Source organism: Numenius arquata, chromosome 13 (genome assembly GCF_964106895.1).
Source record: "Numenius arquata chromosome 13, bNumArq3.hap1.1, whole genome shotgun sequence".
NCBI lineage: Eukaryota > Metazoa > Chordata > Aves > Charadriiformes > Scolopacidae > Numenius > Numenius arquata.
The window spans coordinates 4,179,552-4,192,789 of NC_133588.1; positions in this window are offsets into that span (position 1 = coordinate 4,179,552).

The window sequence follows — 13,238 nt, forward strand, 5'->3', positions numbered from 1 at the left end:
TAGCAGGGGAGGCTGACACACGGGGTCCAAAGTGTAGAAGCTTTTGTATGTCACATATCAAAATATGTTAAATATGAATTGTTATGTTGGAAATACTATAATGCTAAGCAAGTTTCAGGTGCATACTAACTAGATTGTGAAGTGAACAAGATGCAAGGATAACCTGGGGTGTATTTTTGACATGCAATAGCAAATATTACTTAACTCCTAGCCTATCAAACTATTTCATTTGGAGTTAAAAACAAGTGACGTCTGGTTTTGTTTTATCTTGTGGCTTAGTTAATGAAGTAGAGCAAGTAATTTCTTCAAAATTTCTTCTCTTCTGTTGTTTTAATGGAAGTTAATGTGTGGAGTTTTTGCACCTGCTGATCGATATTTGAAGTTGTTCTAGTGCTCTGCTAATTTTCTCTAATTTATTGAGCTCACAATGATCAGAAAATCAAGCATAATGTATTATGGTTCATAAAACTCAAACCAAATCACTCCAGAGTAGTATACAATATTTCATCACATAGTATTTCTCATCTTGGTACTTCTCTTCAGGAAATAGGCTAAAGAGAGGGTTGGATTCTTCTCAGATGAGCTTATTCACGCAACCTACCAAAGGACCACTCAGTAAGGGGTGACGGAGAACAAAATCTGCCTTTATAGCCATGGAAGTCTGTCTGCATCTTTGAAGAATTATAAAAACCTGGAGGAGTTAAAGCCTACATGTTTTCCATTTAGTGATTTCTTTTTACTTTGTTAAAAGGTGCAAGAATGAAATTTTTATTATTTTTAATGTCACGAGCATGAATCACACTAAATTCTTGCACTAGTGCAAGTTAGATATCAAGTACTGTGAAGTTGGAAAGATAGCACTTTGCATACACCCTTTTTACATTAAGACTGATTACAAAAGGCACTTTTAAGACAAATTAAAGTCTCTATTTAAGCTCTTTAATTGGCACTAGTGAGTGCTAGGAAAAGAGTGAAAAGGAAGGGGCTGAGATGATCACTAAGCATGTTTTGGGTATAGATGGCTTTTGATCTAAAAATGTCAAGTTTCACTGTGAACACAAGTCTTCCGCTATAAAAATATATTGGTCCCCATAATGCTTATCTTTCTAGGCTGGATTATGCTGACTTTCAATTCATTAAGCATAGGAAAAAAACTTGGCCAATTTTCTGTCTGCTTTCGGGAATCTTTGTATGTTTAATACTTTATCTGTTGGATACTGGTTTCTTGCTTTGCACTTGCTTTTCTTTCTCTTTCTGATTTAGAAAGAAATGGTCTTGCCAGTTTACAAGCCTTACTTTCTCGTAAGTCTATAACCATAATGATTTCCCCTGCAGAATAAAGTCTTAGAGTTTTGAGTACTACTCTATATGGCTTGCAAAACAAAATCATATGTAGCATTCGTATGAGCACATGGTAAATTTTTCTCTCCGTCATTGGTCCTTTCTTATTTTTCTATGTATTTGTCTAAGTGGTGGTTGTTTTGTTTTTTTCTTATAGAAGCTGTAGCTGTGGATTATTCCTTTTCTTTTTTTTTCTTTTTTTTTTTTTTTTTTCCTGGCTGAAAGTCAGTCAGTGTCAGTTCTAAGAGTCTGTGGTTGGTTTTCATTGTCAATTCAGGCCGATGAAGGGATATGGTGTATCTCAAAATTTGAAGTAGGCTGTGGTAAGCTGGTTCAAATAGATGGAAGCCCAATTGGGTGGCCTTCTCTCTTTTTTGTAACGAGCATAAGATCATATTTTGCCAAGCACGTTTTTTCTTTATTTTAATTTGTAAAACCCTAGTTCAATCTCTCTTTCTAATTTTGGGTAAAAAGCATCATCCACTTCTCAATTTAGCACGAAAGCATAAAATACTTAAAATGCTGACAGAAATGCTATGTATCACAGTACTTCTAGCCAACTAGAAATTCTCTAGGAATTGGGAATTGCTGACTAGAAATGTCAAATTTTAATGCTTATCTGAACAGAGCTATAGCTGCAGATCTTCTGTGGTTCACCCTTCATTGCTTTTAGAGGTACTGTAATTACTAAGGTTCAAGAAGACCATGATGTAGAGAAACTGAACTTGATTTTAAAACATTGTCCAAAATGTGTGGAAGGGAGATTAGAATTTGATTCAGTGCATTCCTTGATCTGTTTAACATATCACTCATATTTTACCAACCAGTGACTTGTCTATTTTGTCACAGAGGTTCTTTTTCTTTTGTCAAAAGGATGTAATTGTAGAAATAATGATGCATGAATTGTACGTGCTTCATGTAGTTCTCCAAAGGAAGGCAGGGGCAGGGTGCTCAGGGGATCTTAAAATAGTTCTGTATCAAAAAATTGGATTAAAAAAAAATGCTTTGCATCAGTTTATTCTTCATTGCTTTTCAGATGAGTGAGTGATAGTGGGCTCTGTTCTTCTGTGAAAAAAGCACACTGGACTCCTGAGTTGTTTGTGTACTTTGTGGTGTCAATACATCTATACAGTATTTATGACAATAGAGTCTAATGTTATATTATTGCTGGAAAAATGAGGACTAATGAATACATGATAAAAAGCCTCATTCCCATTTTTTATGGTTTCTGAAGTCATAATGCTTTTTAATTTAAGTTAGTGAATGTTTGAAAAGTTGTCTTTATAATAGCATTTTTTTAAGATCATGTCTTACAAATAAGTTTTTATAATGTTGGTTGATGGCAGGGTTTTTTTGCTGGCATTTAACATTGACTCAAAATGTTAACTCATATGTTTTGAATATTCAGTATTTTCAGGGAATTCATAAGAGGCAGGATAATGCGTATGTATATACACACATTAGTAAGACTTGCAAAATGTATTTTAACTCAGGGGAAACTTAACAAACAGGGAAGTTTAGGAAATCCGAGAGTTTCTGAACTACTTATTTGTGCAGTCCTTGGAACATTCATCATGTTCGCTTATCAGATAGTGGGTTTCCTTTCAGCTGAAATAGAAAAGTCTGGATGATGTGCCCTTGGCACAGCACTATAAACGAGCTTACACAATGTCTGTTGGCAAAGGTGAAATGTGCTGTTGTGGTTTTGTGAAGTTAGTTTTGACTTGGAGCTTCTGAAGTTCCTATCAGCTAGAGTGCAATAGGTATCCTGGAATCTCAGTATCCGTTTAGATAAGTGCCATGTCAATCTCTCTCAGTCTGTATTAACTGCTCTGCATTGCGTATATCTGGAATATGTGTCTTGGGGTAAGGCAGGTTGAAAGAGAGAAAGAAAAATTGGAATGCATCTTCATCTGCTCAAGTGTTGTTCCCTGATTCTTTTTAAGACTTTGGGCTGCATGTTGATCTCCTCTACGAAGGCATGCTTCTACGCAAGCCATGAAAAATGCATATGCTGCTTGGGTACACTGGTGACAGGGGTTTTTCTAAGAGCTTCAGTGATGTCTGAGCAGATCTTGTGCTGATTCTAGGAATATTCTATGAATATAATGGGGAACCAAACTCAGGTGGCAGACCAGTGGTCCAGACAGTGGTTGTTATTAAAAAAAATAAAAATAAAATAAATAAAAAACTCTTATATAAATGTATTTAGCAGTAACATCTGAAGTAAAATTAACTATGTTGCTTTATATTTTGATCTTTATCTGACTCAGTGGCATAAGACTGTGTTCCATTTCTCCAGTGAATATTTGCTGAATGAACAGCTTTATTTCTTCTTGGAAAAAAAGCAGTTAAGTGACAGTAGTTGGCAGCTAACACTGGTACTAAGTGAATTTAGTGGGGCTACCTTGCTTTGTCACAGCATAACTGAATGGAAAATGAGTCTGATGGATTCTTTAGTGGCGACCCCATTATCCTGAGAAGCTCCATGGAGAGCTCAAAAGGTGCGTAGATTTCAGCAAGCCTTCCTCCCAGCCTTTGTGCCCAAGTGGTGCAGAGATCATGGGAAGGATTGTAGAAGTCCCCCGGAGAGGACTGCAAAAGTGAAAATATCTTATCAAGTTTTGATCTAGTGGCTTGTTTTTAAAAAAACAAAAGATTTGGAACTGAATGCTGAAACAGAGCCAGATCAGCCAAATAGGAGGCATTATTCAAAGTGAGATGGAAAATGCTCCAGGTGAAAATCCCATGGGATCTCTGAGGAAGTGGGTGCTCTTCCCAGGCTACCTTTGAGTGTGCCTATACCCTGGTATAAGGGAGTCTTCAACTGCATCACATGTCTTGGCAAATCAAGAAAAACCAGCTGACTATAGAATGCATAATCCTCTCGCCAGGACAGGCTTCGTAAGTATTTGAAGCAGGAGCAGCTAGAGAGCAGGATGAGTAAAAGTGTAAAATAATCAGAGCAAGACAGGGCACTGAGAGGAAGGATGCTCGCTGGTTGAGAACCTGCTACTTCAGACAGCGCAGTGCTCAGTTTTCAGTTCTGTCGTATAATGATTTTTCTATGGTCTGGAGTGCAGCTCCTACACGCAGGTGGGCTGGTAAGGGCTATTTTTAGATTTTAATACTTGTATCTCTTGATTATGAGTCAAATGTAGCTGTCATTGTGCCGTGCTAACAGTCTTAAAGGGTATATGTTTATGTGAACCAGTCCTCGCTTTGAATTCCTGGGGAGTTGAGGGCTTTAATCTTCATTCCTAGGAGTCTAGTAGTTCATTCTGTAGACTGAAAGTCAACAAGGCAGAGGAAAAATTAACTTGCACCAAAGATGACTAGAACAAGTTTTTCCAAAGGATATAAACAAGAGTCCTGCAGAAATTACAAACTACATTTGTCTATTGAACCAATAAGGAAAATGCCTTGTGGAATTATTTGAAGAAAACTTAATGTGCCCTGAAAAGGGAGGAGAGGGCTGGAATGGACAGGGGCTCCTTCATCAGTGTCAATGCACAGATGTCCTGTAGAGCTTACATCATCCTAAGACCTACACTTCTCCTTTTACTTCAGATATACAGCAATATATGCTTGGTGGGTTTTTTTGGTCATCTTTCCACTAACAGGGAAACTTGAAGGGAAGGTGTTGAGAAACCTTATAACACTTTAACATCTACCACTCACGGATCTTGGAGTCTTTAATGAATATCAAATAAGCCACTCCTGTTACGCAGCTAAATGTCACTGGCTCCACTTCATGAATGGGTAAATTGAGACTAAGAAAGGTTAAGGGACTTGTCAAATGTTCAGAAAGTCTGTGTCAAAGCCAGACGTTCCTGACTCTGCTTTCTAGCCAGCAAACAGTTTCCTTTCTCTGACATTTAATTAAATGGAAATATATAGTTAATAGCAGCAGATCTTTGTTATCTGTTATCTGCTTGTTTTTCTACCTGTGTTTTTTGTAAGGCTTCCAGATGGCAGAAAATGTTTTTCAAATATTTTCAGATGCCTAAAGATGGAAAAAGTCCTCCTCTTAACCTGTCCTGATACACTTTTTTTTTTTCTGATGCCAGTGAGAGTTGAACAGAGAGGTCAGGTTGTGTTTCTGAATCATTCTGGCTTATTCTGAGTGTGTTGCTTCTTCTCCCGGCCCACCTCCACCCTTTCAGTTCCCACAGTTGTGTGTTTGTGTGCTGTTTTTTAACACCTAAGTGGAGATATAAAATGACTCAACCTACAATGACACATTTAAATTTCAGATGTTATACCGGCCAATATGTTCATAGTTAAGGTGTCTTCGTAAAGTTACTTTTTTTTATTACTGGTGAAAGTGGTTTCAGGCTTGCTATGAGGACCTCTGGTAAAATCCAGTTAGATTTATCATAGGTGTATTCCCCATAGACATCTAAAAAGATACTATATCCCAGAACTTATTTTCTGTTTAGAAACAATTCTTAATATTTGTTGTGGAGCACACAGAATGAAAAGATCACATTTTAACCTATCACACCTCTAACTTCACATCACTGAGATTTTTTGCAAGGAAGTGGGTCAGGTTACTTTTCAGAATAACGTTCTAAATGATTTCTAAGGGGGCTACTTGTAAACAGGAGAAGTTATATTAGAATGGTCATTTCTGATGCCATTAGGTATTTCTGTTGCTATTGGGCTCTGGTGATCCTCTATTATAATGGAATGTAAAATTATTAAATATCAGTACTATGAAAGATCAATAAAAATAACTGTAGATTTTTCTTGAGGATGTGTTTTTGTATAGAATTTGCAGAAAGGCACATAATAACCTAAGCAACTGTGTTCAGAGCACGTGCTTAAGGTCCCAAGGTTAAGAACTTATGAAGAGAGTAGCCCCCCCAAAATTTCTGTGCTTTAGCTTGCTGTTTGTGGACTGTAGGAAACAAAGCTTTCTTTTCTCATATGCTTTTTACCATGAACTCTTTTGGGTACTGATTCCTTTGTTCTATTGTGTATATCCCAGTAGATCTTTGGTCTTATTTGTGATGTTCCTTTTGACAAAAGAACCAATATATTTATTCGGGTATTACATGATCATATCAGTCGAGGGATATCACTCTCTTGAGAAACGTGAAGTCTTATTTTCCTGTGGTGCAGGAGAGGGTGACTCAATCCAAAGCCCACTCAAATTGAGGAATTGACTCTAACCTGAAATCGGCTCTCCTTTCCTTAAGAGCTGAATCTGTCTCAGACCTGAAAACCTGAAGTCTTCTGAATCATGTGCTTATCCCTTAATCGTGCTTCTCTATTACAGTGAAAGGGTTTGTGACATCGGGTGTGATAAATGTGTTCTGAACTTCCATAAAAACTTTAATTTCTGACACAAAGCCTCAACCTAAATAAGGTAACCAAATAGCGTGCAGTTTTATTTTTTGCAAAATGTCATTGACATTTGTAGCATATTTGACTGTTACACTTATACTTGCTTACTGTTTTCCGGTTTATATCTAATTGCTGTACTAAATAGGCATTAAATTGTAAAAACGTGAAGAGGCATTACATGCAACTGTTGGCTTTTGGAGGGAGGAAAAAAAAAAGGATAAGTAAATAACATGTTAATCTCAGTGAGCGGATCTTTCCCTGGAGATCTGCAGTTTTAACATTGAGCTGGGTTGCTGAACAGAGAGCACTGCTTTGATAGAAATGACTGCCAGATATAGCTTTGCACCTTAAACAGGACAATGCCTGTACTTCTGGAGCAGCAGCAAGCAAATATTTCTGTGTGGATCTCAGCTTGTTACAAAGACTTAGATCTCTCTGATATCTGGTTCCTGGGTTGCTAGGACACACGAGAAGTGTTTTCATTCATTTAACCACCGCAAAAAAATCGGGAAGAGAGCAGATGCTTTAGAAGGCGGGTTAGTACTGCCTTGATCCGCTCCCAAGCTGTGTACATGTGCCCCGGGGCTAGCTCCAGGTGCAGGCCTATGGAGAAAGTCTCCAGGTGACAGATGTTTTTTAAAGAAAAGTCATTATGGGCTTTGTTAGGGAAACCTAGCTGGGGCCTCTGATCCAGGTACAGGTAGAAAGGAACATCAGTGTGCTGCAGGAGCTGAACTGGATTGTAGAAGATCTTGTTAAGAGACGGTGAAAGGGCTGTTGTTGCCTTTGCATGCTTTTCTGTGCTTCATCTGGCAAACAGCTGCTATCTTGTCCTGAATGAGTGAGCGAGAGTTAATATTCATTCAGGTTTATCTGTCAGACCGCATGAAAGCCATAACATGGTAGAAACCAGGCTTCATATAGAGGAGACGGAGTACCATCAGCAAAACATTTTGCAGTCTCTTCTGGCTTAAACATGCTGTAAGGTTTAGATTGATAACTACAGAAGTTTGTCTATGTAGAGGGGTCCTTAGGTAAGAAAATCAGGCCTAGTGTTACCTTTTGGGATAATGCTGAGGGTAGGAGAAAGTTACCCTTTCTGAGGAGTGAATTTAGCATCATTAGTGGTGTAAAAGTCTCTTGGAAAGTGAATCATCTTAGTAATATTAGCAGCTTTCAGCATTTTTTATGTTTTCAGAAGTGGCTAAAACCTAATTAAATCAGAGTGGATGTTTTATCACTTCATCTTCATATTTTTCATACATATCAATATACACTCATTTTGGTATTGGATTCCAGAGAGAGATGCAGGAAATCTGTGAAACCAAATCTGTTTACAGTTTGATATTGGCATTTTTCCATTAAAAAAGAAATTGGAGGGTTTAAAAAGAAAAACATGCTTCTTGGGGAGCAAGTAAAGTCTTCAGAAATGCGGATATAATTCCTTGCTTTTGCCACGGGCTGCTTCTGCCCTTGGAGAAGTTGGTCAGTCTCTGTCTCTGAGTTATGCAAAGTGGGAATCACAGCACATCCCTCGTTCCTAGTGACTGTGGTGGTTGGTATCTCCCAAAGAGTGTGAGGCGAGGCTTTGGCAATGGAAGCTGTGCTGGGATCCCTTTGATGGAATGGCAATTAGTGGACCAATCTCAAGAAAGGACTAACAAACGTTTGTTTAGGTGGGGCTGACAGGTTACCACTGGAATGTACTTTCCATAGCTTTAGCAAACTTGGTCTTAGGCTTTACACATCGTGCTGTTTGTTACTGTCCGAGGCCACTTTTTTTTTTTAATTAGAAAAAACCCACTCCTTCTAAAGGACAACTTCACATGGTGCCAACTAACTTGCAACCCAGGTATACAACAGTCTCAGTTTTTTTTTAACTTTCTAACCAGCCTAGAAGAGATGAGTAGGAGAGACACCGAATGCTATAAGAAACATCATCAAGATTGTAAGGAGTGTCTCCTAGCAAGTCTGTGAACTATTTTCTTTGAATTACAAAGCACAGCTCTTGCTTTAGCTGAGGAAGGTTCCCCAACAGTAACTCAGCCTCTGTGGAAACAGTTCCAGTGTAACACATAGGCCTGCAAACAGCACAAAGTTAAACCATTTTCTTAGATTTGCTAGGCTTAACAATGAAATTTGTCCAACTACAGTGTTTGCTTCCTTTTGTGCTAAAGTAGACCTATGACTACTATTACAGGCTGTAATGAGAATAACTTTTTACTTAGGCTGAAGAATTTGTAACCCTTTTTTGTGTAGCTTTACTTTTTTTTTCTGCCAAAAAAATTTCCTAATTTAAAAAAAGTCTTTGTTGCATCCTTCTTTTCTAATAAGGATAGGGAAGGAAAATATCCTAGTGATTTGTATTCCCTTCATTCTGTGACTAGTACGTTTCTAATAAAGAAGGGCAATGGTCTCTTGCATCTTCTGTGCTGTCTCACTGCCTTCTAGTGCCCAAGTGAAATGCTTGTAAGAAACAAGAACTGCTGAATGCGGTTGACAGGACTAAAACATTCAGCTTCTTCCTGTCCTGCAGCATTGCTTCTGTAAAGTAACGCTGCGTTCCTAATTTGGGGATACTTGACTACCTGCAAGAAGGATACAGACTTAGTGACAGCTACAAGCCTGGAACCATCAAAGTTCAAGATCCTCTTCTGGTCTCAGATTTGTGTTGTGATAAATATTTTACTGCCAGCCAGGCTTCTTATTAGCAGTCCTATGACAAAGAAAGTGGTAGCTTTCTAGGGCTGTAGTGTTAGAAATATGATCTGGCTGATTTGGGGGAGCATTTATGCAAGATCTGGCAAGAACTATTATTCATACTTTCTATTGGTATGGGGTTTTTTAAGTGAGTTAATCGTCCAGGTGCCAGTATTCTCCTGTTAGACATGAGAGCTCTAGCCATGAGCCTTCTCTGAAAAATCTTTGCTTTGTGACTTCTGATTAAAATGTTCTGCACAGTCAAATTTTTTTATAATTAGCAATTATATGGTGTTAGGAGGCCTATATATTTAGACGTGGATGAAAAAAATGTTGAAGTACTGAAGTATTTAAATCACAATCCCCTTTTCAATAGTACTTTTTTTTTCTTCCTCCTGACTGTCTGTTTTGCACTTGCCATGGGAAGTCCTGCGTATCTCTTTTTAGCTAGTCGTCTACCTCATACAGAGTTATAGCATATTGAAGATCTGGTTCTGTAGGGTCTGGAGTGTTTCCATGTGGTTTAAATAAGGAATACATTTGAGAAAATACAATCTGCTTGTGGACATGCTGGAAGCAGAAAAAGAGGCTAATTTTGTTTAGTTAATTATTCACTGATAATTATTTACTCAGCTCTGCAAATTGATGGAAACTTGTAATCATGTTGCTATGGCACCTGATGTCATTTATAAATGCTGAGTGAAGCAGCTCTATTTAATTGTAAAACTGGACACCACGATTGAACAAATGAAATCTGTCAAACTGAATTTTGTGCAGGAAATCTTACCAACAGAGTTTGCAAGTTAAGCACCTAGTTGTAAATAAATTCTTCCCTGTGAACCTGAAAAACACAGTTGCAGAGTTTTCTGACTCAAGCCTGCATATTATTATCTTGTGAGAGTAAGCAACATCTGAATAACAAATTCTATTATCTGAAACTACTGAAGGCCTTTCTGAACTCTTCCTTCACTGTGAAACTATAACTACTTCCTGTAATAGTCTTAGTCTTGCAAAACAACCTTCCAGAGAAGACCACTATACAAGACTTTGATGCAAAGACTTTCTAAATCTAATTTCCCAAGCAGTTTAGAAAGCAGTTGATGATCCTCCAAGCATTAAAATGTGAATATTATCAGGCCTACAACATTTAAATGTTTAATCCGCAAGCTGCAAATAAAGCTTTAATTTCCAAACTGTAAGCAGACCTTCATTATTAATTCATTTGCTATATGTTTAATTGAGATAAATGAATATAGTACTAAATTCAGCTATACATTTCCATATGCTTTTCTTTGTAATCTGGCCATGTATAATGCATCGTTATTTTAACAGTCCTACCAGCAAATTATTCTGCGTGTACTCCTTTTCTAAGTTCTTTAAACATTATTCTATATTGTGTGATTTCAATTGTTTCTGCTCCTTTCTTGGTAAATAGTTGAGGAGTAAGCACATTTTCAAGAGCTGTAGGGAGGCTAAGATGCCAGTTGCATTTTAACGATATGGTGCATTATCATTCTTACTGTAGCCAATTCTCTTTTAAATCATTGCAGTTTCTGCTTTAGCCTCCAGCTATAGAATTCTTTTCAAACCGCCAGTGAACTTGGCAGATCGCCAAGAGAAAAATAAAGGTGTTTTGGTCCACCAAAGTATTTTGAGTGGTTCTTAGTGATACAGTTTTCTTCTCTACATCTGCAAAACATTTTTTTTCTGAAGTGAATTTTCATGTGAAAAGCCTCCTTAATAATCACCAGTATTGTTTGTTTCAATGCAGTTATTTAACTGCACCCCTGGGTGCTTACAAAATAAACAAGAGAGTCTTCTAAAGAGTTTTAAAAGTGGCAGGTGCTTAGTCTGTGCCCTATTCACTTAGTTTGCAATGACATTTTTGTGCTAATCTATAGACAAACAAGAGACAGGTGACACACAGCATCAAGTACAATGTGCTAAGTCGACAAACTTTGGGCTAGATAAGATGTTTGTGCTGCATATGCCCACAGTGGCAACCTGGATTTATACTGTTTATATTTAAGTTGTGCTCCTCAGCATTGGGAATATTACGAACTTAAATGCTTATAAATTGACAGAGAATGAAGTATTTTGGTGGTCAGAGATCTCAAAGAATCTCCCCCCCCAAAAAAAAAAACCGCAACCCCAAACAAAAAACTAAACACAAAAATTGCTAATTCCTGTAAGCAAAGCATAGTTTTCATTTTTAGCATTGTTGAAATATGAATGTTACTAAACTAGATTGTTAAATGTAACTGAAACAGAAAAATTGTATCTCTCAGACTCTGGCTATGAATAGAGTTCATTCATTATAAAATACCATGTCCATGGCACTCTCAGGCTAACGGTATTGTGCACTCTAAAGTGGCATAGATATTACTAAATACTATATTGTCAAACATGGCCAACAGAGAGAAGTACTAACTGAATTTCGCGGCAAATGGAAGCAGGATATTCATCATCCCCTCCCTGTTTTACAGTCTAATCCATCGAGATACCAGATGAGCAACTGGCTCAAAGCTTTTTAATGGTCTTGTTTGTAAGGAGGAACTCTAGACAGGATGAGGTTGGGGGGCCGAGGGAAGATGAGACAGGAGAACAGAAGATTGACCACTTTTTTTTTTTTTCACTTAGGCAATTATTAACCATCTCTCCAAGGGGAGATGGTAAGGAAGAGCAGTATACGTTTGCGTAGAGACACTGGTAGGTTCACATAGCCACCTGATGCTATTTTAAAACGCCTTTAATCCTGGCAGATCTCTTACTTTAAGGCCAGTATTCCCTGCAACTGGTAGTTGTAGGAAACCTCCTATTCCATATTCATATTCCCGTATTCACTTCCATCTATACGCTACTTGTCCCTGACATCAGAAGAAACAGAATAACCTATTACTTTATCAGTGTCACTGCTTTTGCATGTGAGGCCATGTATCGAATTGCTTTCCCTTAGAAAATAAGAGGGGAGCTGCAGTGTGCACACACAGCTGTGTAGCTTTTGTCGTGCCTCACATTCCTCCTTATCATTCTCAGTGGGAGGTGTAGTTGATGATAGAAAGAAATGGGCAGGGGGCTTGTTGCTGCAATAGAAGAGAATGGCACAACTTTTTCCTACTGATTCATGCAAACCCGACAAATGGGGCCGGTGTTGGGAACCAGAAGCTGGTTTTATGTAGATACATTGTGCAACTTGGCACACAGCATGAGCAAAAAGTATCATCAGTTCACGTAAGAATATCGTCCTTGGGTCGGGGCAGTTGTCCTTGAGAGATTTATGCATGTGTTCTCAACTACACTTTGCACGTTTGTCTATTAAAAATCTTTCCACCTCCAAGTGAAGTTCAAAGATTCATCAAAAAGGAAAATAAGAAATCAGTTTCATTAATAACTGAATTGTTTGTTGTGGTGTGTGCTTTTTTTCTTCCCCAGACTGAAATTTGGCCTGGACTTTGGGAAAGGCAGTGTAAAATTTTATTATATTAATTTATTATTATATTATTTATTATATTATTAATTTACTATATTATTATAAAAATTTTATTCTATTTAACCAAAACCCAGCCCAGGCTTTGATGTGGCTATTGATGCAATTCTTGATCAGCAGGTACATAATTATCACACATACTTCTTGAAGTATGTTGTCTTTCATTATGGAAGGGGGGTAAAGCCCTGCTTTCCTTATGAGCACTGATAAAATCACATTCCCTAAATGGAATGAAGGAGGCTGCTCTTGAAGATAAATTGTGATCTAGACAATAGAGAGGCAGTAGATCTAATTTTCTGGACTTCAGTAAAACATTTGATAAGTTACTACTTGGAAAATGGTTAGTTAACCTGTACAA